This window comes from Gadus macrocephalus, chromosome 8, assembly GCF_031168955.1.
Source record: "Gadus macrocephalus chromosome 8, ASM3116895v1".
Classification (NCBI taxonomy): Eukaryota; Metazoa; Chordata; class Actinopteri; order Gadiformes; family Gadidae; genus Gadus; species Gadus macrocephalus.
The window spans coordinates 3,947,305-3,974,348 of record NC_082389.1 but is presented as its reverse complement, the minus strand read 5'-3'; the positions used below and the strand labels follow the sequence as shown (position 1 = coordinate 3,974,348).

Here is a 27,044-nt window from a genome sequence, read left to right as displayed (position 1 = left end):
GGAACACACAAGACAGGTAACCATAGCAATGCCGGTAAAAAAAACCTGCAAAGCCCAATCCCTACGAGAGCTGGCTTCGGCCATCCGGAGGCGCATAGAGCTTTTGGCCGTGATATTATGTATACAATTATACATAAAATTATATTATACTGTTATATATAGAACGTTATAAGACGCTGTCACCGAGACTTCTTAAACTCGCTCCATATCTGATTGATCAGATCGTGGTGCAGAGTGCAGTCTCCTGGTTGGGGACCCCCCCTCGACATCATGTCGGCCACTCTGTTCAGGACACCGGGGATGTACGCTGCTCTGATGGAGAGCAAGTGTGTGCGCGCCCAGCATAACAGCTGTCTCGCTATGCTCATTAGCTGTGCCGAGCACACGCCCCCTTGGCGATTTATGTATGCTGCTGTCGCCTTGTTGTCCGTGGGTTTTTTCGATATCGATCGATATCGATATTAATCACGATATATAATATAAAAAAAAAATTATACATATATATATATATTTTTTTTTTTATCTTATTTTCATTGTTGTTGATAGGCTGTGTGTGTGTGTGTGTGTGTGTGTGTGTGTGTGTGTGTGTGTGTGTGTGTGTGTGTGTGTGTGTGTGTGTGTGTGTGTGCGTAACGGAAGCTCAAACATGCACCAGGGAATGGGCGTGTACTTAGGCATTAACCACAAAACTGCGATCTGACTATTTTGTTTATTTCTGCCGCATTGGCTGTCAGGTAAATCCATATCAGAAATGTTTTATTTTTTTTTCATATCGAGCATTTATGTCTAATGCTTATCGTCGTAATCGACGTGAGATTTATCGCGATTAATAATCGTAATCGAGTTATCGCCCAGCCCTAGCTCCAATGCGTTTATAAGCATGGTCATGGGGGCCAAACGCCGCCCACTACGTGAAACTCGCATGTTCCTCCCCAGCCCGACAGAGAAGCATCCGTGAACACAGAGATGTGTGACGTTGCTCTGCCCAACGGCACCCCTCTCGCTAGACTTCGGGGATCGCCCCAGTGGGTGAAATCGGGGCCCACTGATAGGGGAACGGTCACTTTGCGCCGCCGTTGGCACACCGGGTCGATGCACAGGCGAGAAAACCATCTCTGCAGCCGCCTCATTTGAAGGAGCCCCAGCGGCCCCAGCAGAGAGGGCTGTCACAACGCTGCCCAGGGAACAGCAGCGGAGGAGGCACCACAGCGTCTCCATCCTCATTGCAGCTGAATCCAGCTCTACCCCCAAATACATCACACTCTGTGAGGGGAGGGGGGAGCTTTTCTTCCAATTCATGGTGAAGCCTAAATTCGACAGTTGGATTACCAGCTTTTTTGTTGGAATAGCTGCTTCCTCCTTGGAGCCATCAGAAGCGAACATCCAAGTAGAACATTACTCTCATTTCTGTTGCGTGCAGCGGCCTGAGAGCCATCACCACGCACTTGGAAAACTTTCGCGGGGCTAGAGAATAGCCGAACGGGAGACGGTTGTACTGGTAGTGTGACCATTGGAATGAGAAACGCAGGAATTTCCTGTGTTTGGGGATCACTGTGAGGTGGAAGTATGTGTCCTTCAAATCTATTGAGGTGAACAAGTCGCCTGGTTTTACACACTGTAACACTTGTCTGATTGTTAACATGTGAAACAGCCTCTCCACGATGCATTTGTTGAATAGGGCTAGATCGAGAATCGGTCTCAGCCCTCCTGTTTTCTTGGGTACCAGGAAATAACGGGTATAGAATCCCTGCATTTCCTCTCCCTTCGGGACTGTGGAAATCACTTTTTTCGCTAGAAGCTGCTGGAGCTCCGCCAAAAGTGACAGCTGTTGATCCTTGGATGACAGCATTGTTTCCACAATCCCCTTGAATCATGGCGGGACGGAGGTGAACGGCCAACCCGGTATCACGCGATTGCGTGCTCATGCGCACGAACGTTAATCTATTGAAGCGTGTTCCAGAGTACGATAGTCCGACTTTTTGCGTGCCTCACAGAACGAAATGTAAACCAATGCTTTCTGAATGGGAGTGTTGTCAGACAATGAACGTGCTCCACAAAACGGTACGAGAGAGAAAGAGAGAGAGGGAGGGACAGAGAGAGAGAGAGAGAGAGAGAGAGAGAGAGAGAGGCTTCAGAAAGGGTGTGCGCAGATAGAACAGTGCACCCTAGTTATGTTTATGCCAAAACCACAAATGCTATATGTATAGGATATATATTGCCTAATTATATATGTTGCCTATATATATGTATAGGCTATATATATAATTAGGCTATAATTATATTATTTTTTATCGTGTAATGAGACAATCTATAGCCAAATTGTCGAAGATGCCCGAGAATCTCCGGGGATATCAGCATGGGAAATCGGCGAATCAGACCCATGAACCTATAAAGAAAGACGTCATCTCAAGCGGGAGAAAACGTTTGCGGTGCTGGTTTGTGTCACGTAAGTACAGTGCCGTGTTCCAATACCCGTACTGTCCGTACTTACTAGCCAAAATTTGAGTACGCAGTACGTTCCAATTCAGATCCGGCGAAAAGAAGTATTCTTCAAGGACCCGGATGCCGTAGGCCTACTCAAAACGGGCTAATCGTGAAGTGTGGATCGAAGGACACACGTACTCAACGGCAGCCATCTTAGCTACGTAGCGAAAGAGGCGGAGCCAGGCTGAGCCAAAGTCGGCGCATTTCCCACATAGTCTGCATTAATGCAAGTCATTTTGTAGTTTTTATAGCTTTTTATAGCTGCTAGGCGTAAAGAGTTCACTGTTCAAAGCGGGATGTTTATTGCGGGGGAGGAGCCACGGCGGCAAACGTGATCGTAATTTCCGGTTTGTGCACCACGGAGTACTCGATTTGGAACAGCACTCACATCTGAAAAATTAACGTAGTAGACAGTGCGGATAGTATACTTCCTTTAAGTATACTCATGGAAGTACGGGTATGGTCTCACGAAAATACGTGTCACTGTCACGTTATTTAATCTATTGAAACGTGATCAGGGACACGTAGGCCTATTTTCTAAATTTTGTATTTCAATTGGAAGTAGGCTATTTTTCGTGTCACTAAGCATGACTTCCAAACTAATGCCGCTTTTCCACTGCATGGTACCAGCTCGACACGACTCGACACGACTCGACTCAGCTCGCATTTTTTGCGTTTCCACCGCGGTACCATGGTATCTGGTACCTGAAGTGGCTGCTTTTTCTAGTACCTACTCGCTCTAGGTTCCAAGCGAGCTGAGCCGATGCTAAAAGGTGACGTCGGCAGACGGCCGGCGACTGATTGGCCAGAGAGTGTGACGAAGTCACGAGAGCGACATGGCAACCATGCTGGTAACATCCATAGCAGCGCGCAGCCAACATGTTCCACTTCTCCAACTTCTTCAACATGCCAGCTAATAATAGTAATGCGATCGATGTCCTCCATTGTTGTTATGTGGGTTCTGTCCATGTGTGGGTTGCGTATGTGTTGTTTGCGTCCCGTACACAAATACGTCACGGCCCTTTCGCGCAGCCGACCCCGCCCACGTCCAGGAGGTACTATTTGCGGTGGAAAAGCACCCGTGCTGCTACCGTGTCGAGTCGTGTCGTGTCGAGTCGTGTCGAGTCGAGCTACATGTGCGGTGGAAAAGCGGCATAAGGTTCTGTCCGGGAGCGTTCTCCCTAATGTCCCTTATGGAGCTCCGTACAGATCATTCATTGTTGAAAATTGTCTGTGATAACTAACAAATGACAGCTTTTGGCCACTCATTTCTACTTAAAATTGTCTGTGATAACTAACAATACGACAGCTTTTGGCCACCCGTTTCTACTTTCACCTTTGATACTGAGAAATTGTGACAATACACGGATATATTAAATGCAGGTGCGCTGCTCTATAGGCAAACCGCAAAGGAAAAAGTGTAGCTGCTTCATCTATTCTTTTTAGAATTGTATGTCTTGATGTTTATTTGATCTAGCCATCTATTCTCTTGTTTTTGGCTATGTGAATGAACGTCCGCGTCGATGCCTCGATCGCAAGTCCAGTGTCGCGAGCGGACGTTGCCATGACATCTAGAAATCATACCGTATTTAATGGGTTGTAGTGAGTGTAACATAATTCACCTACAGTATTTTGTTATGTGTTGTTCTTTCAATTGTGTTAGGCATGTCGTTTACTATCTTGGTGGTTCAGGGATCGCTGTCCCTTTTAAGGATTACGAGCGTCTCATGACGTCAGAGCCCATGCGGGATTTGTTTACCTTCAGCATGTTTTGATTTCCTGTTTCTCTCTTACTAAATAAACGAGTCACACAACTGTGTGCTCAACGTGCGAAATTGTATCTCTCACTTATGGCAATTTCCACAGGGTTATCATTGGTGTGAATGCTGTAGCATTCACAGCTTTGAAATCCTACATATTTAATTTTATTCTTATTATTGGTGTGAATGCTGTAGCATTCACAGCTTTGAAATCCTACATATTTAATTTTATTGGTGTGAATGCTGTAGCATTCACAGCTTTGAAATCCTACATATTTAATTGGTGTGAATGCTGTGGCATTCACAGCTTTGAAATCCTACATATTTAATTGGTGTGAATGCTGTAGCATTCACAGCTTTGAAATCCTACATATTTAATTTTATTATTATTATTATTCCGCCACTTTTTCTGGGGCAATAATAAAATTAAACATGTAGGATTTCAAAGCTGTGAATGCTACAGCATTCACACCAATTAAATATGTAGGATTTAATTGGTGTGAATGCTGTAGCATTCACAGCTTTGAAATCCTACATATTTAATTTTATTCTTATTGGTGTGAATGCTGTAGCATTCACAGCTTTGAAATCCTACATATTTAATTTTATTATTATTATTATTCCGCCACTTTTTCTGCAAGCATCTCCTTCGCCATACTTCAACGTAGAAACATCATTCAAACATTAAAACGTTCAGCTCCATTAGTAGTATTATGCTATTATTTTTCTCATTGATATTATTCATAATTCCCGAGATATTCAACTTTATTCACCGAAAATTGCCCCATTCACTCCCATTCAAAATTCAAAAAACGCTGATTCACCCTTCATCCGATTCAACACTTCCAACATTCAAACGTTCATAACTTGGTCAAATTTTAACCGTTTAGCATCATTCAAAGAATTAAACAGATCTACACATTTGTATCTTCAATAATCTTCAAACAGAATTTCGATATCATTTATAGTTTTTTCAGATTCACAGTTTTAGTTTTATTCCGGATTCGTTTTCAGTTGCTCTCACTCTAACCGTTTTACCATGGCAACAGCTCGTTGACCAATCAGTGGTCTCTAACACTCGATATTCAAATGAGGCTGATTCATCCTTGATCGGATTCAACCCTTCCAACATTCAAACCTTCATAACTTGGTCAAATTTCAACCGTTTCCAATAATTCAAGGAATTAAACAGATTTACACATTTGTCTCTTCAATAATATTCAAACATAATTTCGATGTCATTAATAGTTTTTTCAGATTCACAGTTTTTCACAGCAGACTTTGGCCGTATGACTTAAAAACCATTCAACTCATTCATAATTCATTCTACAGACTTCATTCTACATTCAAAATGTTCAGCAGATGTCCCAGATTCATTGTAACGATTCTTCAACGTGCAGCTTCAGCAGTAGAGCGGAGAATTTCAGCGTCATCAGAAATGCTCCGCAGTGACGTTAGAGTTGACGTTAGCTCTGATGTTAGCGCTGACGTTAGCTCTGACGTTAGCTCTGACGTTAGCGCAGACGTTAGCATTAGTGCAAAGTTAGCATTGACGGTAGCATTAGCGCTGACGTTAGCGTTAATGTTAGCATTAGCACTGAAGTTAGCATTAGCGCTGAAGTTAGCATTAGCGCTGAGTTAGCATTGACTTACCATAAGAGCTGACGTTAGCGTTAACGTTAGCATTAGCGCTGAAGTTAGCATTAGCGCTGAAGTTAGCATTAGCGCTAAAGTTAGCATTGACGGTACCATTAGCGCTGACGTTAGCGTTGACGTTAGCATTAGCACTGAAGTTAGCATTAGCGCTGAAGTTAGCATTAGCGATGAGTTAGCATTGACGTTACCATTAGCGCTGACGTTAGCGTTGACGTTAGCATTAGCACTGAAGTTAGCATTAGCGCTGAAGTTAGCATTAGCGATGAGTTAGCATTGACGTTACCGTGAAAGTTGACGTTACCGTTAGCCCTGACGTTAGCATTAGCGCTGAATTAGCATTGACGTTAGCATTAGCACTAACGTTGGAGTTGACGTTATCCCTGACGGTAGCATTAGCACTGAAGTTAGCGTTGACGTTAGCGTTAGCATTAGCGCTGAATTAGCATTGGCTTTAGCGTTAGCGCTAAAGTTAGGATTGACGTTACCATAAGCGCTGACGTTAGCGTTAGCGCTGACATTTGAGTTGACCTTTGCGTTAGCGCTGAGGGTAGCATACCATCTTGCTATTATATTTCCTAGATTCAGCGTCTTCATTCTACAGGCTTCATTCTACCTTCAAAATGTTCAGCAGATTTACTAGATTCAGCGTCTTCATTCTACAGGCTTCATTCTACCTTCAAAATGTTTATCAGATTTCCTAGATTCAGCGTCTTCATTCTACAGGCTTCATTCTACCTTCAAAATGTTCATCAGATTTCCTAGATTCAGCATCTTCATTCTACAGGCTTCATTCTACCTTCAAAATATTCAGCAGATTTCCTAGATTCAGCGTCTTCATTCTACAGGCTTCATTCTAACTTCAAAATGTTCAGCAGATTTCCTAGATTCAGGGTATTGATTCAACATTCAGCTTCAGCAGTAGAGCGGAGCATTTCAGCGTTAGCATTCACACCGCAATACCTTCAGGGATTGCAATTCTAGTTAATATTGATGTGTAGGGGTTGTTTATAACTCGTGAATAATATTGTTTAGACCACGGTCTGGGGGAATACTCTGATTCTGATTGGCTGCAGTGCGTGCATTAACTCCTGATATAGCCCTACAGACACCTGCTAAGTAGTTCCAGTCAGTGTTTAGATTCTCTGCCCGAGCCCGACGCGGGCCGGGTCGGGCCGATATTTCCCACCACTATACTCGGGCCGGGCCTTTGATCGAGCGTTTTTATTTTTATTTTACCATTGGTTTATTGGCCTAATCTGAGGAGAAATCTATGCCATAAACAGAAATATTATAGGCCTTTATTACACGGGTCTTCTCAATGCCGTGGAACGCTCCGTTCATGGGTAGTAGTCCGGTGACTTGTCTATCCCAGCGTCTTCCGTTGCTAAGCGACATCACCGTCTTTGCGGACAAATTATTTCTCTGCTGATCAACACTACGAATGGCCAAAAGACTTGTATCCCCCCCCCCCCCTTAAATAAATACTCTGGCAGAATTATTATTATTATTATTATTCTCATTCAACTTGAACATGTGTTTTTACAGTAGAGTGGTGGAGAGATGACGTATGTTGGCCAACCCGGAAGTGAGCGTCGCCCTGGATTCCCTCGACAAAAAGCCAACAGGTTTTGCCATTGGATTTTGGATTATTGCTGAAACATTTGCATCTTTGAAGCACCTCCTCAAAAACTGAAAATAAATAAATATATAAAAATAACCGTGCTCCAAAGAACGAAATTGTCACATCTGTGCAGGGTCGCCAGTCCTCTAGAGGGCGACGCTCACTATAGAGCATCCACCATCAACCATTTCCTTTACACTGGTCTCCACTTCCACTTACAATACTACTTCCTATTTAGGCACTGGGTGTTTGTTCCCTCTTCACTCTGTCATGGAGTTTCGTGAGTACTGTTCTCCCTTAGTTTCCTCCTCACCCATGAGGACTAGTTTGTGTGCCTTTGCATATTCTATTGAATGCTAGTAAAATCGCGATTAGCATCAGCTAACTAGCTTAGCATCACTATTGACATTCCCCAACATCACATCACTGCCTATGTGGACTTAACTTTCCTGTGGACAACACCTTCTTTGGATTACCCTTGAGTGAACTACCTTTCTGTTGGACTAACTGTTCTATTGTGGACTTCAATAAACCTCACTGTTGCACCTGACCTGCCATCTGCGTGTGTGCCTGAAAACCCCGGCCTGATAGCATGACAGAGTCAAGCCAAGGCGCAGCAGAGCTGCAGGAGATCAGGGACGCCTTAGTTCAGCTGGGCACCATCATCAATGCCCACGCACCACAATTGAGGCGTTTGGCGCTGGATATGCAGCAACTGAACATTACTGTTCGAGAGCTGTGTGCACGACCTCCACCTGTTCCATCAACCTCAGATCCTAGCAGTAGGGCAGAGTCCAGTGCCCACGCTGCCCCTGCTCTGCCTCCCGTCGATCCCACCATCACCATACCTCTATATGCCCCCCAACCATTCTCTGGGGAACCTAGAGCCTGTCGGGGCTTTATGCTTCAGTGCTCCCAGATATTTCTCCACCAAGCACGTCTCTTCCCTACCGAACCAGCGAGGGTGGGCTACATCATCTCTCGACTCTCGGGATCAGCCTTGGAGTGGGCAGCCGCTGTCATGGATAGCCAGCTGCCCGAGGCAAACGACAGCCAGCTGTTCCTGCATCGCCTAGGGTTGATGTTTGACACAGGGCGCACCGAGGACCAGGCCGCACAACGAGTCCTTACCATCAACCAGGGGACCCGGTCTGTAGCCCAGTACGCCGTGGAGTTCCGCACCCTGGCGATCCGAAGTGGCTGGGGGGACCAAGCCCTGCGTTCAGCCTTTTACCGCGGGTTACAGGAGGCCGTGAAGGATGAAATGGTCAACCGCGACTGGGGACAGTCGCTTGAGGAGCTAATCCACTTAGCCATCCACCTTGATGCTCGCATTCAGGAGCGTCGCTGTGACCGCCGGGAGACCCGGGCACCCATGACGACCTTCCTGCCACGGCCAGCCACCCCCGCTCTCAATCCAGCCCCGGCCCGGTTACCTGAAGAACCTATGGAACTAGGCCGCCTCCGGCTGAGTCGCGAGGAACGCAGCCGCCGTCTCCAAAGAGGCCTGTGCATGTACTGTGGCTTTTCCGGGCATCAAGCACAACACTGCCCAGACCTACAGAGAAAAGACAGCACTCGTCAAGGGACCCAGGGCCTCTGATGAGTGGTAGCGCCAAGACCCCTGGACCCGCCAACCGTCTCTCCATCGCCATACAACTCCGTCACGTAGGCAAGAACCATCCCATTGCCTCCCTCAATGCCTTGGTGGACTCCGGCGCGGCAGTCAACCTGATGGATATTACCCTAGCTAAACAGCTGGGGATTCCAACCACCCCGGTGGCCATCCCTCAGGCGGTCCAGGCATTGGATGGTCGCCCCTTGGGCTCTGGACATCTGGAGCGGGTGACAGCTCCTCTCATTATGTCCTCTCATGATGACCACCAGGAGACTATACACTTTTGGCTCACCACCACACCGCAGGACCCGGTGGTGCTGGGTTACCCCTGGCTTGCTGTCCATGAACCTCAGTTTGCGTGGGCGGTTGGCTCCCTACTCCACTGGGGCCCTGCCTGTGCCACGGCTTGTCACCTCCCAGCTCAACCACTAACACTACCCGGTGTTTCCCGCGTTACCATTGAGGAGGAATTCGCCAGAACCTCATTTCCCACCACCGTGTCTCCTATTCTGTCGGCTGGCACCCCTCCAAGCGTGAACATTTTGGCCCCGCCGGAAAAAACAGACTTGTCCACGGTCCCTACTTGTTACCATGATCTGGAGGAAGTCTTCAGCAAGAAGAAGGCCACCACTCTCCCTCCTCATCGGCCGTACGACTGCGCCATCGACCTCCTGTCTGGAACCTCTCCCCCTAGGGGGCGTCTCTACTCCCTTTCCGTCTCGGAGAGCCAGGCAATGAAGGATTACATCATAGATGCGCTGCGCCTTGGGCTAATTCGCCCTTCTACGTCTCCGGCTGCAGCACCCTTCTTCTTCGTGGAGAAAAAGGACGGCGGACTGAGGCCGTGCATCGATTACCGGGGACTTAACAACATAACCCGGAAGAATAAGTACCCCTTGCCCCTCATGTCGACCGCATTCGAGCGTCTTCAGGGCGCCACAGTCTTCACTAAACTCGACCTCAGGAATGCTTACCACTTGGTTCGCATGCGGGCCGGAGATGAGTGGAAGACCGCCTTCATTACACCCACAGGACACTACGAATACCTCGTAATGCCGTTTGGTCTGTCAAACAGCCCGGCGGTTTTCCAGAACCTCATCAACGACGTACTGCGCGAATTCCTGGAAGTGTCTGTGTTTGTATACGTGGATGACATACTCATCTTCTCCAAGTCCCTCCAGGAACATGTCAGCCACGTCCGAGCCGTCCTAAAAGCCCTCCTCCTGAACAAACTGTTTTGCAAGGTGGAGAAGTGCACGTTCCACTCTGCTTCAACTACCTTCCTAGGGTTTGTAGTGGGCCCCCAGGGGCTCTCGATGGACTCTGAAAAATTCAAGGCCATCGTGGATTGGCCAATACCCACCTCCATCAAACAGGTTCAGGGGTTCCTGGGATTTGCCAATTTCTATCGGCGTTTTATACGCAATTATAGCGCCTTAGCGTCCCCTATCATTGCCCTGCTTCGGGGGGGTCCCCGTCGTTTAGTGTGGACAGAGGCAGCTCAGAAGACCTTCGAGGACCTCAAGCAAAGGTTCTGCACGGCGCCTATCCTCACCCTTCCAGATCCAGCCCTACCCTTTGTGGTGGAGGTAGATGCTTCAGACTCTGGGGTAGGGGGAGTGCTGTCGCAGCGGGCAGCAAAGGACAGCAAGCTCCACCCGTGTGCCTTCTTCTCTCGAGCTCTCTCCCCAGCGGAGCGAAACTATGATGTGGGTAACCGGGAACTGCTAGCCATCAAACTAGCTCTAGAGGAGTGGCATCACTGGCTCGAGGGCGCAGCCAACCCGTTTCTTATATTCACTGACCACAAAACCTGGCTTACCTCGGGGAATCCAAACGCCTGAACCCCAGGCAGGCCCGCTGGGCCCTCTTCTTCAGTCGTTTCAACTTTGTGGTCACCTACCGCCCAGGGTCCAAGAACGGCAAGGCTGATGCCCTTTCACGCCTCCACACTACGGAGGCGGAGCCTGCAGTGTTGGAAACCATCATCCCCTCCTCTAAGGTCGTGGCCGCTGTACGTTGTCATCTGGAGGAGGAAATTCGACAGGCACAAGGACCCACACGGCACCCACGGAGACTCCTAAGGGCCTCTTGTTTGTGCCTCCACCCTGCCGTACTAAGGCCTTGGAGTGGGCTCACGCTTCCCGATTGGCCGGACATCCTGGAGTTCGACGTACCCTGGAATTACTCCGGAGACGATTCTGGTGGCCGAAACTCCGTCAGGATGTGACTGAGTATGTTGCGGCTTGCACGGTCTGCATGGGGGCGAAACCAGACAACCGCAGACCAGCAGGACTCCTACAACCCCTTCCGGTCCCACATCGCCCCTGGACACACATCACCCTTGATTTCATTACGGGACTGCCCCCGTCACAAGGGAACACCGCCATCCTGGTGGTGGTGGATCGGTTCTCCAAGGCCGCTCGCTTCATTGCCTTGACCAAACTCCCCACGGCCAAACAAACAGCAGAAATTTTGGTGAGAGAGGTGGTGCGCTACCACGGACCACCAGAAGATCTTGTCAGTGACCGAGGTCCCCAGTTCGTGGCACGTTTCTGGAAGACCTTTTGGGGCAACTTGGGAGCATCAGTAAGCCTGACTTCGGGCTACCACCCCCAGTCCAACGGGCAGACTGAGCGAGTCAACCAAGCCCTCGAAATGTATCTCCGGTGCTACACTGCCAAAGACCCAACCAAGTGGAGTCAGAACCTCTTGTGGGCAGAGGTGGCCCACAACCAACAGTGGAGTGCTTCCACGGCTACCTCCCCCTTTGAGATCATGTGGGGATACCCCCCGCACTTGTTCCCCTCCTCCCCAGAGATAGGGGACGTGCCTGCGGCTCGCAGCTCAGTGGCTCGCCTCCGCGCCCGCTGGCAACAGGCTCGTCGGGCCCTGCTTCAGTCTCAGAGACAGATGAGGCAACAGGCCGACCGGCGGCGGCGACCGGGTTCGACCCTGAAGACTGGCCAGCGAGTATGGCTGTCCACTAAGAGCCTGGCCCTGAAAGGAGAAACCCGGAAATTGGCCCCAAGGTACGTTGGACCGTTCCGGATTCTCCGGAGGATATCCAAGACGGCCTTCCATCTGGAGCTGCCACGGGCTATGCGGGTTCACCCCGTTTTCCATCGCTCCGTACTACGCCCTGCCACCTCCTCCCCTCTGTGTCCAGAGCTCCCAGCCCCACCACCCCCCAGGTTCATCGCCGGAGGTCTCACCTACACCGTGCACCGGATTATGGACGTACGCAAGATCGGGAGGTCCACGCAGTACTTGGTGGACTGGAAGGGTTATGGGCCGGAGGAGCGCAGCTGGATCCCCGCCAAGAACATCGTGGACAAATCCCTCATCCAACAGTTCCGGGCCTCTTCCCTTGGGTCGTCAGGAGTCGCCCCTCGGAGGGGGGGTCCTGTCACGTCCGTGCAGGGTCGCCAGTCCTCTAGAGGGCGACGCTCACTCTATAGCATCCACCATCAACCATTTCCTTTACACTGGTCTCCACTTCCACTTACAATACTACTTCCTATTTAAGCACTGGGTGTTTGTTCCCTCTTCACTCTGTCATGGAGTTTCGTGAGTACTGTTCTCCCTTAGTTTCCTCCTCACCCATGAGGACTAGTTTGTGTGCCTTTGAATATTCTATTGAATGCTAGTTAAATCGCGATTAGCATCAGCTAACTAACTTAGCATCACTATTGACATTCACCAACATCACATCACTGCCTATGTGGACTTAACTTTCCTGTGGACAACACCTTCTTTGGATTACCCTTGAGTGAACTAACTTTCTGTTGGACTAACTGTTCTATTGTGGACTTCAATAAACCTCACTGTTGCACCTGACCTGCCATCTGCGTGTGTGCCTGAAAACCCCGGCCTGATAGAAATGTAAACCAATGCATTCTGAATGGGAGTGTTTCTCTGATTTTTCCATGCTACACAGAACGAAATGTAAACCCATGCAAATAAAGAAATAAAGACATGGTCATAATAATTTAAATATCATTAATATCCTTGAGTGTGTAGGGTGGTATTCAATTTCTTTCAACGGGGCTGCATCCAGTCACTTGACCGTTATGGTTGCTATGGTGGTTGCTATCGACCGCCCCCTCTAATCCTTACATGGCCCTAAAAACCACGCGGCAAAGGAGCTGCCGTCCATTGTGTTGTTTTTGTCGTAAACTAGGGTCCGATGGTTAGAGAAAAGGCAGATATTCCAAGGTATCCTTAAAAGGCAGCTTGGATGTTTTTATTTTCTGCAGTTTAGACTTCTACTATAACCTATTTTGGAAAGCAAAACACCAAGCTCATTGATTTAACGAGGCAGGGTTATTGGAAACAATTGATTAAATAAATATTTGTGAGATGTCATTACTTCTCCTGAGTTTGCTTCCTATTTATGTCGAGTATACACCCCTACTGTCCACAAGCATCCCCCCCCCGCCCTCCCCATATGGATTTGGAGAATTGTTGCCACGTCCCAGTCGTGGAGGTATCATATATATGAAAGAGGGCATTCAATTATACTATAATGATCAATTAGGAGGCCGAAGCAAAAAGGAAAGGAAGTGATGCAATAGGTGACTGAGGGTCAACATTTGAGACCCCCTTTTATCAAAGGGGGTCTCAAAGGATGCATACGCTACAACTTGTGGCTCCAGCCCTACAGGAAATGACTCAGCAAGTGCTCCATCTCGTTGCACCTGCACCCAGCGGCTCGCTTGCAAGATTTTGGCCTGAAGTTCTTCCCAGACCTACACCCTAGCCATCCAACATGCATATCTGAGAATCAGGCCTCTCTTTAATAATGACAAAAAGTTATGAGAGAAATACACATGAACTTTTGTTATCTCATAAGCGGCGTGGTGCCGGGCCGGCTCCTTTTGACCTTTTGACCCCAGACCTGTGGGGGAATAGCTGAATCAATTCATTAGTCAATCAGAAGTATGTAAATATCTTCCCGGTGGCCTAAGAGGGCGAACAAGGTGTCCTTCAACATCTACGCTTCCAGGCAATTGCAACGGTGCCACATATGAGCATATTCAAACATGTTTAATGGTAGTAATTAGCTGTCGAAATTGGAGGCCTTAATCAATAATGAGCAGCTATTGATTTGCTTCCCGATAGAAATTTGTGACAAATGACATGTTATTTAGCATCTACACGTTGAGCTGAGTCCAATGACACCAAGCATGCGGGTGGTAACATGTATTTTACATGGTACACCTAGGTCTAGGACATGATCTCGGTGTAGCAAGAGGGCGAGCTTGATCTCATTGGACTCAGCTTAACGTGTAGATGCTAAATAACATGTAATTTGTCAGAAATCTCCATCGGGAAGCAAATCTATAGCTGGTCATTATTGATAAAGGCCTCCAAAATCGACAGCTAATTACTACCCCGAAACATATTCAAATATGATCATGTGTGGCACCGTTGCAATTGCCTGGAAGCGTAGATGTTGAAGGACACCTTGTTCGCCCCGTTACGCTACCGGGAAGATATTTTCATACTTCTAATGGATTGATTCATATTTTAAGGTTCTCGGAGTGAGACTTTAAGCGGCTGCAGCAGAAGTGTTGAGACGAAAGATGATATCAAGACATTTATAGAATATTCCCATTCACATTATGATTCTTCGTCATAACATCCGACCAAACATCCTTCACATTCACCAAGCGAAGATTATGAAAGTCCAGGCCCCACCTTCCTGCACTCGGGGTCCGACTGGGCCAAGTTTCAGGCAGGAAGGGCCTCCCCTTCCTGCCCTCGGTGTCCGGGGGTTTCGGTGCGGGGGTCCCAGTTAGGCCCTAGAATAAGGTATTCAAATTTCAGGGCGGTAGGACCTTCCTATCTCAAAAACTGTTTTTCCACCACATTCTGAACCATTAGGTCTTGCAGGCAACACTTCTGAGGGGCTTTGTCCAAATGACAGTCCATGACAGTCCAACATCCACAGTTAGTAACGAGAGAGGGAGCTCCCGATTCCCGCTCTGTCTCATCATGGACTTCAAAACTCCCTCTCTCGTTACTAACTGTGGATGTTGCCAAGCTGTCACTCCGATCGAGACTGGCCAATAGAGACGTGTCTTACATCTTTCGGCGTAGGTCCCGCCCACGAGATTCAGCTCAACAGCAAGCAAAGCTTTTGGATTCGCAAGCAAAACTTTAGGATTCGCAAACAAAACTTTTTGATTCGCAAACAAAACTTTTGGATTCGCAAACAAAACTTTTGGATTCCCAAACAAAACTTTTGGATTTGCAAACAAAACTTTTAGATTTGCGAACAAAACTTTTGGATTTTTTGATTGCAGTGTCGATAGTTTTGCTCTCAAATCTATTTTTTGATTGCAGTGTGGAAAGTTTTGCTCTCAAACCTATTATTTTTGATTGCATAATAAAGACACAAATCTACCAGACTGGGCAGCAGACTGCTGACACTGTGAACGAGCTGCATGTCATTCGTAGACAGAGAGCTCGTTTTAGCGACCGTCTCGCAACATGTCATGCCAGGCATGATGTGGTGAGGGGAAAGTAATGTAGGGCTGGCTCGATCAATAATACAAGGTTTATTGACGGCCTGCCTGTATGTGGTGGGAGATGCGTGTGAGACAATTATTGCCGGGCCGATAGGCTCCGATGTTAACTGGGGTGTGGGGAGAAAGCAGCCGTCTTTAGTAAAGAGGTGTTACTCGCCGTCACACGCTTCTCCCTCGCCCCGTAATTGCCTTCGCCGGCGCTTGTGGGGCGGGGCATCACCCATCAAGCCCGCTGCCCCGAGGCCTTTGCTGGCCGCTCGCCGCGGTCTGCGATGGAGGCGGGCGGGGCTGGTAAGCCGGGCGAGGTTGCCTTTTAAAAGGTAATGAAGGGCTGCCTCGATCATTAATACAAGGTTTATCGACGGCCTGTCCATATGTAGTGGGAGATGTGTGTGAAACAGTTATGGCCGAGCTGATAGGCTCCGGCGTGTGTGTGAAGGAAACAGCCGTCTTTAATAAAGAGGTGGGTCGCTCTTAAAAGAGCTGTTGTTTTCTCGCCGTCACACGCTTCTCCCTCGCCCCATCATGGCCCTCGCCGGCGCTTGTGGGGCGGGTCATTGCCCCATGAGCCCGCTGCTCAGGGCCTTTGCTGGCCGCTCGCTGCAGCCTGCGATGGAGGCTTACAACAATAACACTGAACATGCGGTCATGAAAAGTAACATAATGGCTGCGATTTTAAATGTATTTTTGGTAACATATGTGCACATTATCCTTAGGCCTAACAGGCAAAATAGCAGCTATAGGGTTACTGTAAACAGCTGCATACAAGTCAGCCAAATCTGGTGCCCTCGTTACTAAGAGGCTTCTCCCAGGATAGAGTCCCATTTGACTCCATAGCAAATGGTTCGAAACTTTAACTTAGGGGATTTTTGGCTACAAACGCCAACGAATTGCATGGTAGGCCTACAAATTTTGGTATATGTGTGTACTTGCTTTATACGTCCGACGCTTTGATATTGAACCGATATGCTTTGTTTGCTCACAATCTGCATTTTCATCGATGTGAATGTATGTAAAAATCCTAGACAGTTGATCAAAATAGAGATAAAGTAAAAAATATAAAGTGTAGAGACTTCTATCTTAACATTTATTGGTCAGTATGTTGCATCGGTTGGGCGTGCGACTGTGCGTCTTCCTTATTGTCATTGTGTAGCCAGGTCCGTTGGCACATGCCGTCTAGGTGGCTTTTACTGGGCTCCTCCAGAATCACGATATGTGATGATGATATTGAAACCGGTTTATTGCAGAGGTCAGGGTTTGTGCTGATGGCTGATTTAAACTGTACACATTGATTACCAGAGTAGAGGTAGAAAAGGTGACCAGATGTCTTATTTGATCACTGAAGTCTATTGAACTTATGCTCACAAGAGTATTTACATAAACTGATTCCCATGCCACACATGAAGAATAACCGGTTATTTTAACCTCAACTATTTTCTACCCATCTACTTGTGGCTTCTTCCTTCTACCTGTCAGGCCATTTCTGAGAAACCAACTTGTGTGGGTGAAACTGGCTTTAAATGCGGATGTTTTTACCAGTCATGGTTTTCCCCATCTCAGTTAACGCTGATCAGGAATGCTGATAAGGGGCTAAATCTTTTGGAATTCATTATCATGCCGTAAGTACGAAAACAATAAAAGACACCAGTACTATAAAGGGAGGTGATAGTATGTTTAAAAACATTCCATTGCCATTATAGTCACCTAATGTGACCCCGAAGACAAAAATTGCCTTTGAATGCCGATGTTTTTACCTGTCATGGTTTTCCCTGTCTCAGTTAACGCTGACCAGACCCGCTGATAAGGGGCTTAATCTTTTATAATTCATAATGATTTTAGGTACGAAAACAATCAAATACACCAGCAGTATTCAGGTGATGTATAGTTAAAAACATTCCATTACCATTATAGTCACTAAATGTGACCCAGAAGATGTTTTCATTGTTACAACAATAATGACGATCATGATGTCATGAACAGTAAGATACTGGCCTCCATTTTAGAGGTCACAATAGAGATGAAGAAAAATAGAAAGAGTGTACAGACTTCTATCTAACACAGGGTATAGAGAAATTCAAGTTCAATTTAATACCTTTTAACACCTTTTTTAATACTGTCACAATATGTTTTAATACCAGGATGAACTCAAGCTGCAACCGTAGCGGTATAAAGTGCAAAGTAAAGTAATGAAATTACTTTCTAAACTGCCAGAGAGAGAGAGAGAGAGAGAGAGAGAGAGAGAGAGAGAGAGAGAGAGAGAGAGAGAGAGAGAGAGAGAGAGAGAGAGAGAGAGAGAGAGAGAGAGAGGCTTAAGTGAGTGTGGGTGTATGTTTGAGATGCATGTCCAAATCCCAGACAGTTGGTCAAAATAGAGATCAAGCAAAATATAAAGACTGTACAGACTGTTATCGAATAAATTGTCGTTTATGAAACGTCAAAATAGCAACAGGGAACATTTGCGCCAGAACACGCCTCCTTCTTTCGCCGAGCCGCCCCTTGGGGCGCAAGATCATTCCGTGCTTTATCGACGCGTGGCGCAGGAGGGAAAAGCACGCTCTGCGCCAGTTGCAAACTAGCAACGACACATGCGCCAGTGATTAAGTCAATTGCGCCGGATGCAAGATAGGGCCCACAGTCTTTATGATTCATAATATCATCCGAGGCGTACATAGATTTTGGCCATGATAGTAGATATTATATAAACACATATATATTATATAATATTATATCATATAGATATAGAGCTCCAGGAGTCCGCAAACGGCAACAATCACTTCTCCTCCATGCTGTGGTACACTCTGACAGCTCATTGGTCAATGGGCAGCAGAGAGAGAGAGAGAGAGAGAGAGAGAGAGAGAGAGAGAGAGATGATGAGATTTAAACCGGTTTATTGCAGGGGTCAGGGTTTGTGGTGATGACTGATTTAACCTGCACACATTGATTGCCAGAGTAGAGGTAGAAAAGGTGACCAGCCTTATTTGATCAATAAAGTCTGTTGAACATATAGCTCACAAGAGTAGCTACATAAACTGAATCTCATACCACGCATCAAACACATCAAGAATAACCGGTTATTTTAACCTAAACTATTTTCCACCCATCTATTTGTGGCTTGTTCCTTCTACCTGTCAGGCCATTTCTCAGAAACCAACTTGTGTTGGTGAAACTGGCTTTGAATGCGGATGTTTTTACCTGTCTAAGTTAACCCTGACCAGGCCCACTGATAAGGGGCTAAATCTTTTGGATTTCATTATTATGCCGCAAGATATTTATGGTGAATAAAATTCACCATCAATATTAAGGTGATGTATAGTTAATAACATTCCATTACCATTATAGTCACTTAATGTGACCCAGAAGACGTTTTCATTGTTATAAGATTATAATAATAATGACTGAACATGCTGTCATGAACAGTAACATATTGGCCGCCATTGTAAAGGTATTTTTGGTATGATATGCGCATAGTATCCTTTGAACTAACAGGCAAAATATCAGTTATAGGACTACTGTAAACAGCTGAACACAAACAGCCGAATTTTGTGGCCTCGTTACTGAGACGCTGCTCCAAGGATAGATTCCCATCTGACTCCATAGAAATAGTTCCTACCTTTAACTTACTACAATGTTGGCTACAAACGCCAACGAGTTGCATAGTACAAATATCGGTAACTGTGTACTTGCCTTATGTGTCCACCTCTTTGGGATTGGACCGATATGCTTAGTTTGCTCACATCGATACCTTCATTGATGTGAATGTATGTAAAAATTCCAAAAAGTTGTTCACAATAAAGATAAAGCTAAATAGAAAGAGTGTTTAGACTTCTATCTAATACATGGCATATACAGAAATTCTTAAAGGGGACATATTATGAAAACAACACTTTTCCTGGGATATGGGGTGTTGTTTGGGGTCTCTAGTGCTCCCACAGGCATACAATCTTTGACAAAGTCTGTTCATGATTTTTTGAATGAGACATGCATTTCTGAATAGCCCCGCCTACAGTTACCAAACGAGCGGGTCAGTTTCGGCGCCGCCTTCTAAGTAGGAATGGGGCACCTTTGAATATTATCTCCCACTTCCCCATCACCCTCCAATCAGAGAATAGCTTTTTGGACCAGTGGACGAGTGCTGCCTGACCACCGCCGAGCTCACCCCGCCGGAGCAGCTCAGCGGCAGTCTAGCAACTCCGGCATGGTGAGCTCGGCGGTAGTCTAGCAGCTCCGGCGGGGTGAGCTCGGCGGTAGTCTAGCAGCCCCGGCGGGGTGAGCTCGGCGGCAATCCGGCCGAAGATTCGGCGGTAGTACGGCAGCTCCGGCGGGGGGAGCTCGGCCGCAGTCCTGTACATCATTGTAATAAACCCAATTAAACTTCCAGAGAGAGATAGAGAGAGAGAGAGGCTTAAGTGAGTGTGGGTGTATGTTTGAGATGCGTGTCCAAATCCTAGACAGTTGGTCAAAATAAAGATCAAGCTGTAGTGACTACATTATAGGTTTGTGTTCCCCTCTTACGGATCGAGTGGGAGGGAACTGGTTAGGAGTCACGGGGCTAGGGGGACGCTTTAGAGTGTTGCACTAGAGTACGAACCATGCACTGTGACTGATCGTTCTGTTCTGCTTTATTGGAATAAACAGTTATAATTAAGTTGCCTACGTCCTCCTTTTCCTCCGGCACTACACTGGTGACCCCGACGTTCGTTTTTGTTATTTATTTGTTTACGAAAACAAAGAACACTGCGATTCTCAACATGTCCGCCCGAGGAAGACGTTCACGGCGGCAGACATCACCGTCTCCTGTCAGGATGACGCAGGCCGTGCGCACCCCCACTCTTAAACTGCCGGAGTTCTGGGACTCAACTCCTGCTGCATGGTTCGCTATAGTGGAGGCACATTTCAATAAAAGCGACATTACCGACAATGACGACCAGTACAACCATGCTGTGGCTATGTTGGGCAGCTCCACCGCAGCCCGTGTGGTGGGGTTTCTCTCTGCCCCCCCGACGACCAACAAATATGGGCGCCTCAAGGCCCTGCTCCTGGAGACATTTGAGCTTTCCACCGCAGAGAGGGTGCGCCGCTTATTTGACGTGTCGGACTTGGGTGATGAGAGGCCCTCGGCACGTATGGAGAGGATGCTAAACCTGCTCGGTGCAGAAGACCCCATGATCCTCTTCACGGAGCTGTTTATGCGCACGCTGCCAGCTCAGGTCAGGATGGCGCTGGCTAACACCACCATCGTTGGACCACGCGCCCTGGCCAGGGAGGCGGACCGGTTCGTCTTGGCCATGCCTCAACGGTCCCCCGACCTGCTGGCTTCCGCGGCTGCCCCGCCACCGGACCGTCGCAGGAGGGCGAAGGACGACGCCGGACCCTCTGGCCAGCAGGGTAACGCTGCGGGCCATTGTTTCTACCACGCCAATTTTGGCGCCAAGGCCAAACGTTGCCGCTCGCCCTGCTCCTTTGGACGGACGGGAAACGGCAGGGCCGCCGCTCAGTAGTAGCCCTGAGCGCTGGTGTCACCAACAGGCTGCTCTTTGCGGAACGTGTCAAGGCCTTCCAGGACACCAAGGCGGCCCTGGCCCGCGCGGCCATGTTGGCCCACCCCTCACCCTCTGCGCCCACTGCTCTCACCACGGACGCGTCAGACTTTGTCGTGGGCGCAGTGTATGAGCAGTGGGTTGGGGATGCCTGGCAGCCACTCGCATTCTTCAGCCGCCAACTGTCTCCCAGAGAGCGTAAGTACAGCACCTTCGACAGGGAGCTCCTCGGGCTGTGGCACGCGGTCAGACACTTCCGTTTTTTATTGGAAGGCCGTGAGTTTACTGCCTACGTGGACGACAAGCCGCTCACACACGCCATGTCCAAGGCAGCGGAGCCGTGGTCCGACCGCCAGCAGTGCCAACTCTCCTACATTTCCGAGTTCACCACAGACATCCAGCACGTGGCTGGGAAGTCCAACGTGGTCGCGGATTGTCTCTCCAGGGCGGTGGTCGGTGCAGTCCAGCTGAACCTGGACTACTCCCGCATGGCTGTGGATCAGGCCACCGACCCCTCCGTCCAAGCTCTGAGGTCGTCGGACACGGGGCTGCGTCTGGAGGAGGTGCTCTCCAGTGATGCAGGGGCCAAGCTCCTGTGCGACATTTCCACGGGTCAGCCAAGGCCTGTAGTCCCCGCCAACTGGAGACGCCCCGTCTTCGAGGCGGTACACAGCTTGTCTCACCCAGGTAGGAAACCGTCCTCGTGGCTGGTGTCAGAGAAGTTCGTCTGGCACAGACTCAAGAGAGATGTGAGGGCCTGGGTCGACACTTGCACTGCCTGTCAACGCGCCAAGGTGCATCGCCATGTCAAGGCCCCCCTGGAACACTTCTCGGTGCCAGAGCGGAGGTTCGACCATGTCAACGTGGACCTGGTGGGAACCCTCGCATGGCTTCACTTACCTCTTCACCATGGTGGACAGGACGACACGCTGGCCGGAGGCAGTCCCGTTCTCCTCAACGACAGCCCCCGACCGGCCGGGCGTTCATCGCGGTGTGGGTCTCCCGCTACGGCACTCCTGCAGACCTCTCCTCTGACCGTGGCCCACAGTTTACTTCGGGGCTGTGGGCGGCAGTGGCGGAGAATCTGGGGGTCAAGCTACACCGCACTACCGCCTACCACCCGCAGGCTAACAGACTTGTTGAGCGCTTTCATCGCTCCATGAAGGCCGCCCTTCGAGCCAGCCTCACGGACAGCAACTGGCTCGACAAACTGCCGTGGGTCATGCTTGGGCTCAGGACAGCGCCCAAGGAGGACCTCCGGTCGTCGTTGGCCGAGCTGGTGTTCGGACAGCCGCTGCGGGTCCCTGGTGACTTCATCCCCAAGTCGACGGAGCCCTGGTCCGCCTCCGCTCAGCGCGCCTCCCTGCTGGACGGCGCCAGGACCTTCGCCCCGGTCCCGACCACGCAGCATGGCGTCCCGGCTTCGCGAGTGCCCCCGGAGCTGCAGTCTGTGGGTTATGTTTTCATTCGCCACGACGGCTACAGAGCTCCGCTACGACCTCCCTATGACGGACCCTTCCGTGTCATCGAGGCAGGAGCCAAGAGCTTCATGGTTGACATGGGGGGTAAGCCTGAGTGTGTGTCGGTTGATCGCCTCAAACTGGCTCACACCCCTACAAGCCCCCACAGCTTGCGGCCCTCCGGTCGTCGCGGCCCCCCGCCCCGCCCAACATGGGGATGTGATGGACGATGTCACGCCTCCTCCCGCACCTCCTGACTATGCCGACAGTCGTGGGGGCCGGGCCATACGCCCTCCTCGCCTCTGGGATTTTGAGTATTGAGGTGAACACTGGGGGGGCTGGTGTAGTGACTACATTATAGGTTTGTGTTCCCCTCTTACGGATCGAGTGGGAGGGAACTGGTTAGGAGTCACGGGGCTAGGGGGACGCTTTAGAGTGTTGCACGAGAGTACGAACCATGCACTGTGACTGATTGTTCTGTTCTGCTTTATTGGAATAAATAGTTATAATTAAGTTGCCTACGTCCTCCTTTTCCTCCGGCACTACAAAGCAAAATATAAAGACTTTTATCGAATAAATTGTCGGTCGGTGTGTTGCATCGGTTGGGCATGCGTCATCCTTATTTTCATTATGTAGCCCGGAATGTTAACACTAGCCCTCTAGGTGGCTTTAACTCGGCTCCTCCAGAATCATGATATGTGATGATGATGAGATTGAAACCGGTTTATTGCAGGGGTCAGGGTTTGTGGTGATGACTGATTTAACCTGCACACATTGATTGCCAGAGTAGAGGTAGAAAAGGTGACCAGCCGTCTTATTTGATCTATGAAGTCTATGAACTTATAGCTCACAACAGTAGTTACATATACTGAATCCCATGCCACACATGAAGAATAACCGGTTATTTTAACCTCAACTATTTCCAACCCATCTACTTCTGGCTGCTTCCTAATTAAGTTGCCTACGTCCTCCTTTTCCTCCGGCACTACAAAGCAAAATATAAAGACTTTTATCGAATAAATTGTCGGTCGGTGTGTTGCATCGGTTGGGCATGCGTCATCCTTATTTTCATTATGTAGCCCGGAATTTGTTAACACTAGCCCTCTAGGTGGCTTTAACTCGGCTCCTCCAGAATCATGATATGTGATGATGATGAGATTGAAACCGGTTTATTGCAGGGGTCAGGGTTTGTGGTGATGACTGATTTAACCTGCACACATTGATTGCCAGAGTAGAGGTAGAAAAGGTGACCAGCCGTCTTATTTGATCTATGAAGTCTATGAACTTATAGCTCACAACAGTAGTTACATATACTGAATCCCATGCCACACATGAAGAATAACCGGTTATTTTAACCTCAACTATTTCCAACCCATCTACTTCTGGCTGCTTCCTTTTACCTGTCAGGCCATGTCCCAGAAACAAACTTGTGCGTGGTGAAACTGGCTTTGAATGCAGATGTTTTTACAGTAGTTTTCCCGCCTCGATTAACCCTGACCAGGCCGGCTGATGAAGGGGGAAATCTGGATAGTTTTACAGAGACAGGACACACTGACTCAACAGGCTGGAGTCATTATCACAAACAAAGTAAATAATTTCTGGTAATGCAGTTATGGGGTTAATATGCTGAATCTAAGATGAATCTCAAACAAAGTAAATAATGTCTGCCAACATATTATATTTGTCTATCTCTAGACAATCACAGATTTTTACTTATTTACTGTGATGTTGACTAATTTCTGCTGAAGCATAATATGGAAATAAGGGATGGTTGGATCAATACCAATACAGGTTTTATCAAAATTCCAATAATGATGCTAATTCAATTTTCAGAATCCATAGTTAAATAGAAAAATGTATTTAGCGAGTGATTTTAACGTTATGTATGTAATATTTATTTCTAAATGATATCTAAATTATAGCAGTGCTTTATGTTTGCTGTTATTATTCAAACAAGCAATCAAATTATCATCTTTGTCTGTTTTATTAATGCTGTGGTTCTTCAATATCATGTTTCCGTGCTGAATCCACTAACATGTTGCCCATCCAGAGGACGGGCAACATGTTAGTGTTCTCTTTACAATCAAATCTAAAACCTAATCCAAAAAATTCATAACTTTGCATTTTAAATCGTGTGTCCCTTTTTGTCTTAACATGAAGAATTCTTCATCTGTTTTTGTGAGCTGCTCTCATTGGGAACCTTGGCTATGATCTGGGCTTTTCCTTTCATTGTTTCCAGAGACTGAATTCATAAATATTTTGTTTTTAGTTCCACTTACTTTACATTCAATTACACTTGGAGTCATTGAATGCCTGATTACAATTGCAGTAAGTGACTGCATGTTTACAATTCCCAAATCTGTGGCGCTACTTATTTCAATTTAACTACACTTGTAGTAACTGTTGGTTCACAATTGTACTAATTAACTTCCTGTTTACAATTCCCATATCTGTGGTGTTCCATAAGTTTCATATTCAACCCACAATGAGTGAGTCAATAAAACTCCCTCAAAATCTCTTGGCCTAGTTTTAGCTTATTAAGTACACTTGGTGTGAATAATAATGTGTCATTTCATTTGATAATCGTATTTAACTTCAATTGGAGTGGATTTAAAATAATCTTAAAAGTGTGTTAACTCACTCAACTTTTAATCGTCGCACAGCCCTAAAATAAGTATATGTACTGTACTTGTATACATAGCCGCGGGAACGTATTCTCAGCAGGGGGTGCTGGAAAAATGCAAACTCAGCCTGCACTAGACTCGCAACTCGCTACATTGATAAAAAAGATGTATAGCAGCGCAGCTCAATTACAACAGTGCATGCGCGCACAGTCGAAAATCGATCGTTGTGTTCACACCATGGTTCACATCCAGCTGCTCACAGAACAAGTTTAGCGCACCACCGCTCCCCTTACACTTTTTCATACAACTTTTTTTCAGCACTAGGTCATATGAGCATTAAATAAATGCTGCGTCTCAAAATGCCTTGGACAGCAGCGAGGATGACTCGCTTTGCCACGGGCCGAAACAGTGCGGAGCGACCACAGCCAGAGCGAACACAGCGGGGCAGAGGAGTGTCAGGAATAGTCTTTGGTGTACACATCAGTACGGCCTATTTGCACTACTGTTTAGTGGCAATGCAGTCTTTTATTCTATGCCTTTTTATTTTTGTATATTATTTCAATTTATTTATTTATAAAAACCAGATCTGGTCTTCAAATCTTTTTTCCAAATATAGGTCGTCTTACAATGGGGTTTGTGTTTATATTCGGACCAATACGGTACAGCGGGCGCTCACATGACGTTAAGCATTTCCTGGTGCATAATGTGACGCTTCAGAACCTAAAATCCTGTTTCTCCCCGTTGACACGACAACACATAACCAGCGTTTTCAGAAATCTCCACTTTGGCCGGAGTTTTTAGAAATGATAATTTTCTGTGATAAGACAGGGCCTCAGACAGGGGCGGCACCCCCAGCACCCCTACTTCCCGCGGTACTGCTTATATATATATATATATACATATGTATGAAAACCACGAAAAAATCGGGCTGAGCCTGCTGAGGCGACAGCAGGCTCCTCCAAAGATGTGGACGCTTTAAAACAGCGGGCTGCAAGCATTAAGATCACAGAAGAAAACGTTGTAACTGCAAAGCAGTGTGGGGAAAATTCAAAAAAGGCACCTCATGATGAAGAAAATGTTGAAATTGGAAAGCAGGTTCTTAAAAATCCTGAACGTTTTTTTCTATTATGTGTTGACAATAAAAAAAAGAGTGAGTGCGTTGTTCAGGAGAAGGGGGACAATATTATTACAGAACCAGCAGAGAGTGTAGAAGCTGGGGCCATCTCTGCTGCAGTAGAGCAGAGTGACAGTGAGGGTGGGTTGATGGAGGAGGAAGACAGTAGGTCTGAGGCTCCCCTTCTTAGTGGGAAACAGACCAGTGAAACCTGTGGCTCTAAAGCCAAGAAAACAGCAGATAGGGAGGAGCAGGAGGTGCAGACAGAGTCTAGTGGTGAAGAGACAGAGTCTAGTGAGGAGGAGGAGAAGGAGGATTGTGTAACAGACAGCCAGCCCCTCACTGACTCACCACTGGTTTCTGCTTCACAGCTGGATGGGATGTACTCAGTACATAGAATGTCCAGTATCATAAATATTTTGAAGACAAAAAAATGCTGCTGCTATCTGTGAAATCTCAGATGAACATCAGAGGGGAGGTAGGTTTCACTGAGAAGGAGTATTACAGATTGAAAAAAATTGGACATAGCAAAAGAGCTAAGCAATGTTGAAGATGCAGAGGGTATATAAAGCAGTGTGCCTGCTGTCTCTCATATCGTCAGCTTGAATGAGTCACTTTAAACTTTCCGCTCTCA

The 27,044-nt window shown here is 47.5% G+C and overlaps 3 protein-coding genes across 5 annotated transcripts in view; 1 reads left to right on the top strand and 2 right to left on the bottom strand.

The window, feature by feature from the left end:
- The window catches only part of slc39a6 (solute carrier family 39 member 6), a 583,352-nt gene that overhangs the window by 59,675 nt on the left and 496,633 nt on the right, over positions 1-27,044 (bottom strand). The gene's annotated exons all lie outside the window — the stretch shown is intronic.
- LOC132462545 (uncharacterized) overlaps positions 1-27,044 on the top strand; it is a 570,484-nt gene that overhangs the window by 68,900 nt on the left and 474,540 nt on the right. The gene's annotated exons all lie outside the window — the stretch shown is intronic.
- Positions 1-27,044, bottom strand: part of wdr33 (WD repeat domain 33) — a 373,687-nt gene that overhangs the window by 173,035 nt on the left and 173,608 nt on the right. The gene's annotated exons all lie outside the window — the stretch shown is intronic.